At 34.6% G+C, this 5,525-nt stretch overlaps 1 pseudogene; it reads left to right on the top strand.

Moving 5' to 3' along the window:
• Positions 1-477: 477 nt before the first annotated feature.
• LOC125877620 (uncharacterized) lies at positions 478-3,462 on the top strand (annotated as a pseudogene).
• Positions 3,463-5,525: the final 2,063 nt, after the last annotated feature.

The raw sequence follows: 5,525 nt of genomic DNA, 5'->3' as shown, positions 1-5,525 counted from the left end.
TCCTGGTAGATTTTTGAAAACAAATGAGCCGTTTATTTTAGCGGACCAAGCATCTCAAGTGTTTTATGCTAATGATAACTCCAACAAAGGTTGGCAAGTGGTGAGGAAGACTCAACCTCGTGATTCCTTTGATATTGTGGAACAAATAGATGATGATACTGTAGAGTTAGGAAGTTCTTCACAAAAGAAACGAAAAAGAACTAATGAGGTGAAGTGTGTTTTTATGAATTAATATATTTGTTGTTACATGTTATGGAGGCACGATTTCTTGATTACTACATTGTCACACATTTTTTCTTATTATGTTTTACTTTTGGCTCTTTTTACAGGATCAAGATGAAATCAATGAAGCTTGAAAATGAGGTTGATTCATCTATATTGAAGAGTACTATCAGATATACATTCGTCGCTCCTAGTGCTATTGGAAAAGGATGAGGACGAGGGCATGGTCTTAAATCTTTGGGTGAAAAAGGACATATGACAACTAAGAGGCTGATTTCTGATAAATCTAGTGATCTGGTTGAACATTATATCAAAGAAATTGAAACAAGTAAGATAAATCAATTAGTATAGATAAATCAAATTGAAGGTTTTTGTTTTCAACTTATCTGGTTGTTCTTTGTGTGCCACATTCAAGAACTTAAAGGGATTAGATACAACCGTTATATGAGCTTAAATGCAGATTGTTAAACTGAGATGCTAAAAGAAGCATACTTGTAACGTTTTTCTGCCCCTTGGCGAGTCGACAGTGAAAAGCAAGCACCTCAGTCCTAGAGGAGAGAAACAAAATAATATAAACTCTGTGCCTAGTTAAAGAAAAAAATGAAAAATGAGGGAGTACTTTTATTGTTATCTTAAAATCATTAGAGCTGTATCTATTGTAGTTTTATCATGATTGTCTATTTAAATTCTCTTGCTTGTTAAATTGTGATTCAAATGCATGACAGCAACATCAAGTCTCAGAGATTTATTTTATTACATGGCTAAAACCAACTGCTAATGTATTGATAATATGATTTTTCCAGGTTCTATAGGAAAGGGTCGAGGACAAGGGCTCAAGAACTCTACTGTGTACACTAGTCAAGGAATGGAAACGATGCATAAGAAATCCATAGCTCTCGAGAAAGAGAACATGCAAATTAATACTCTGACTCTTGCATCTACTCATCAAGTTAAGCAATACACTCAAAAAGTTGAAAAAAGTAAGTTTGTTTCAGGTACTTCTGTGTACTAGTGTTGCATCCTGTTCTTAAAAAAAAAATTACTCCAGGTGCTACAGGAAAGAAACTAGAGGAAAGACATGGATCATTGAACTCCTCTTTAGGGGTTTCTGAATATGATGTGGGAGCATTGAACAAGAGTACTCTATATGCTAATCAAAAAATGTAAACTCCTAAAAGAACAAGAATGAATTTTACCACGTCTTCTAGTCAAGAAATGCAAACAATAGATAGATTGGTTCTTCAGAAAGAGGATATGCAAACCAATGGTACATTGCCTCCATCTACTGATCAAGTTATGAAACACTCTCAATTAGCTGAAAAAGGTATGATATTTTGAACTCGTATGCTATTAACTTAAAAAACTGAATTTTATTGCTATAGTATTACCAAATTATGCAATTGTAGGTTCTTCTAATCCTAGAAAGGAAAAAAGAGTACGAGGGAGCAACAAGTGCAAAGAAGTTGCTTCACTTGAAAATGGACAAAAGCTGAAAGTAACCTTTTACAATAATCGAACGGTTGGAACAAATAGAAATCTGTTTTCGAGGCATTTGGGAAAGATTGCTCGTGATCATAATATTTGCCCATTGGGGGTATCATCTTGGAATGATATTAAGCAAGAAAAATTGGATCACATGTGGGCTGCCGTTGAGGTAATAAATGTACATCTTATTCAAATCTTTCATTTATTGAATAGATGATCTTGTATTTCCACAGAACTTGAGACTTACAAAGGACATTAGATTTTATTAAAGAACATTGAATCAAAGAGAACTCTCTGTTATTTAAATAATTCTTCTATTTAAGTCAAGTTCAAAATATGTTATTTTAGCTGAATTCTATGTTGTTTCATGGAACTGCTATCCTTGTTGACCAAATCTGTATCACATGATCCTGCACTATAGATTGTCACATGATAGGTGATGAACCATGAATCATGAAGGAGAAAAGAGGACTGTTTTTTTATTAAAACTTAAATGAAAAGTCTTTTCCCTTCTCTACATAACCCACCAGTTGATCTTCGCTAAAAAGGCGAGGAAAATACTTCGTAACCTTACAGAGTCCACATCCTAATAAACTTAGGATTGTAGAAGAACTATAGCTCACGAGACTTCCCTGTCTGTTTATCTTGTTGACTATAGAAGCTCTGCTTATTGTACTAGAAATAGAGCTTTTTTTCATCTTGTTGTCCTTTCTTGTTAGTTCTCTGTTTGTAATAACTCAATTCATGTTTCGATTATTATAGAATAAATTTGAAAGTGTTGACATGAATGATAATCGTGATCATGTCTTGGGATAGATGAATGAACTATAGAACAAATGGAGAGGATACCTGCATGTTAAATATGTGAAGGATAAGCCAATTCGACAGTCTCTTAAGGATATACCAAAGGGAGTAGACAAAAAAGAATGGGAATGGTTAGTAAAGGAACATTTTGCTTCTGAAAGTTTTCAGGTATGCTTCTGAAAAGAACATGAGATCTTAGATGTTTTAAAAATTTTATTATAATTATTTTTATTAAGCTTATTATTTCACAAATACAGGCAAGAAGCGGCAGAAATGCAACAAACAGAGCTAAGTTGAAGATGCTTCATCATATTGGTAGCAAACCTATTCGAAAGATTATTTATCAACAGGTATTATCATAAAAATATTTTCCTAAATGAAATACTTACAAGGTATATATTATTTGACATGTTTGACTTTGATGTAAAGGGCGGGAAAGATGGCAATCCACCAAATTTGGCGACTATTTTCTTTGAGACTCGTAAGAAAGATAACAAGCTTGTTGAACCTGAAGCAATTGAGAAACATGTACGCTTGGTAAATTGAATATGTTATTTACCTTAAATTGGTATGTGTTATGAAAGAAAATTTTCTTTGATATACTTGTAGGCTCAGATCGAAGAAATGGTTCAAGTTGATCCATCGATACCTAGCATAGAGATCGTTGAGAAATGTTGTGGACCTCAAAATCCTAGCCATGTATTTGGATTTGGAGGTGGAGTAAAGGCGAAAGACTTGAAAGGTGGAACTTCTTCAAAGGCTGAATTATTGTCCGCACTACAATCAACTCAAGAGGATAATAAATACTTGAATGAAGAGAACAAATCCTAGAACAATCGCTTGTCTACCTTAGAAGATGAGATGAAAGAAATAAGGAAAATGCAAGAGTTATTCGCTGCTCAACAATCACATGTTCCACCTGCGACATCGCCCATTTCAACTGATCAATGACCAATATTTTCTGCTGACCAAGTAAGTAAAAATACACTTCTCTGTTGGAGATTGTAGAACTGGATGTAGTGAGATCTCTGTCCTTTTTATGGTTGAAAATTATCTTTCGAATTGTTGTCTGGAGGCCCAGGGGTTGATCAACTACATGTTCACTGTTCAACTCCAAAGCTAACTGTAGATGTTTTTGATTTTTAATCTTAGTAAGTAAGCTAGTAGACTTATTTATATGATTGATCCTCGGCTGCTTGTTTTCGACAAGTTCTTCATTTGGGTAGGTAGTTTCAATTTTTCCTCAAAGATGTTAGAAAAATAGCTATTTTCAGCTTGGTACCACTGTAATTCAGCTGATTATTGTTTCTTTCTGCCTCAGTATGTCCATTAGGTTGCCACTCGTTTTCTGACTCAGGAGTTTGTTGTTTTTCTATTTCCTCTTCCTTGTCGTGGTCATGCTTATTTTGTCTCTATTTCTTTTCTTTTTTTTATTCTAGAGATAGTTGGTTTGAACATGACCTGAGAGGTTAATGAAAACTAAAAAATCTTAACATTGTTGCATTACAGTCTACATCTTCATATTTCCGGGCAAGTTTAGCATATTCCAACAAACTGTAAAAGGTTAATGAATAAGACGATCTATTTTGTAAACAAATTTGAGAACTTGAGGCGTCATTCTGACAGCACACAAACAAAATTTGTATAAGCATTATCCACTCACATGCTCAAGTTCCAAGATAATACTACAATGTTCTTATGAATTAAGGAGAGAATATGGAAGGGACTTGTCAACAGTAAGTAACAAGACATGTATAAGCTTAGAGAATATGTTACAATCAAACATTCTTCCTCCTGATCTTTCCATTGCCATGATTCTTCTTCTTAGCTATTTTAAGCTTCTTTTTCATCTTCTTTCCAAGAGGTTTTAAAGATTTTGTTATTTGATTACTATCAGCCATCTCCACATCCATCTTAGTATCGTCGTACGTAAGAAATAGAGGCAGATGTATCCATGGTTACAGGCTGAAGGGAGACATAACAATAAACTTAAGAGCAGCAAGGTCAACTTCTTGGGCAGCAAATTTACCAGCTTCCTTCTTAAGAACAGTGAGTTGACTTAGGAACAGCAAGATCATGAACTCTGATTTTTCTAGCTCTGGTTGCTCTGTTCAGCTTTCCTCTCAATTATATTGATAGATTTGCTCTTTTTATCCTCCTTTTCAGCCTCATTGATCCCCCAGATATGGTCGAACCTGGCAGGACTCTCACATGAGAAGTAGCATTCACTGATGGAGACCTGTATTGTGGCTCCATAGGGTGGAGCGTGTAGTTAACTCTCTAAGAAATGACTGTTGTAGATTGACGTATAGAATACGTAAGGAGAGAAAAGTGTAGGAGGGAGAATTTTCTAAACCATAACTACTATTAGTAAAAAAACTAATAAAAATTAATCAGTTCATTAGTTTCTATTGTCTACCAAATTCCATTTATTATATTTTTTTTACTTGTAATAGAACACCTTTTCCCAGATATAATTTGATTTGTTGGGGTAAAAACCTTGGAGCTTAAGTACAACCAGCTCAACTGTTTCTAGGAGGGGAAATGAACTTGGAGAGGCAAATCACATCTTTATATGAGATTATTGTTGGACCAAATCTCTTGAGAAGGTTTTAAACATTCACACAAGCAAGCGCGAGAGAAGGAGAGCACAATGGTACTTCTTCCGTTTGCCTTTCTCCACATAGATACCAAACATGATTGACAACAAGATCAGAAACTCATGAAGCAACTAAGGATCATCATCATAAGGTTCATTTAAAGCTGGTGAAGAAGAGAGTTCCAAAATAGAAAATCCATTGGTTTGAAACTCAGCCAACTCAGATAAATCAATTTGTTGTCCACATATGATATTTCCCCTCAAATCCAAATGCTCCAGTTTACCTTTTGCAGCTTTTACAGCAGAGGAAAGGATTGACAAAGATTCTTTGGGCATAAAGTTGTATTTTGTGTTTACTGTTGAAAGATCTAGAGCATGAGTGAAAAGCTTTGACATAAATCTTTCAATTTCAATT

This window comes from Solanum stenotomum, chromosome 9 (assembly GCF_019186545.1).
Source record: "Solanum stenotomum isolate F172 chromosome 9, ASM1918654v1, whole genome shotgun sequence".
Classification (NCBI taxonomy): Eukaryota; Viridiplantae; Streptophyta; class Magnoliopsida; order Solanales; family Solanaceae; genus Solanum; species Solanum stenotomum.
The sequence above is the reverse complement of the archived record's forward strand: the minus strand, read 5'-3'. Positions and strand labels throughout refer to the sequence as shown.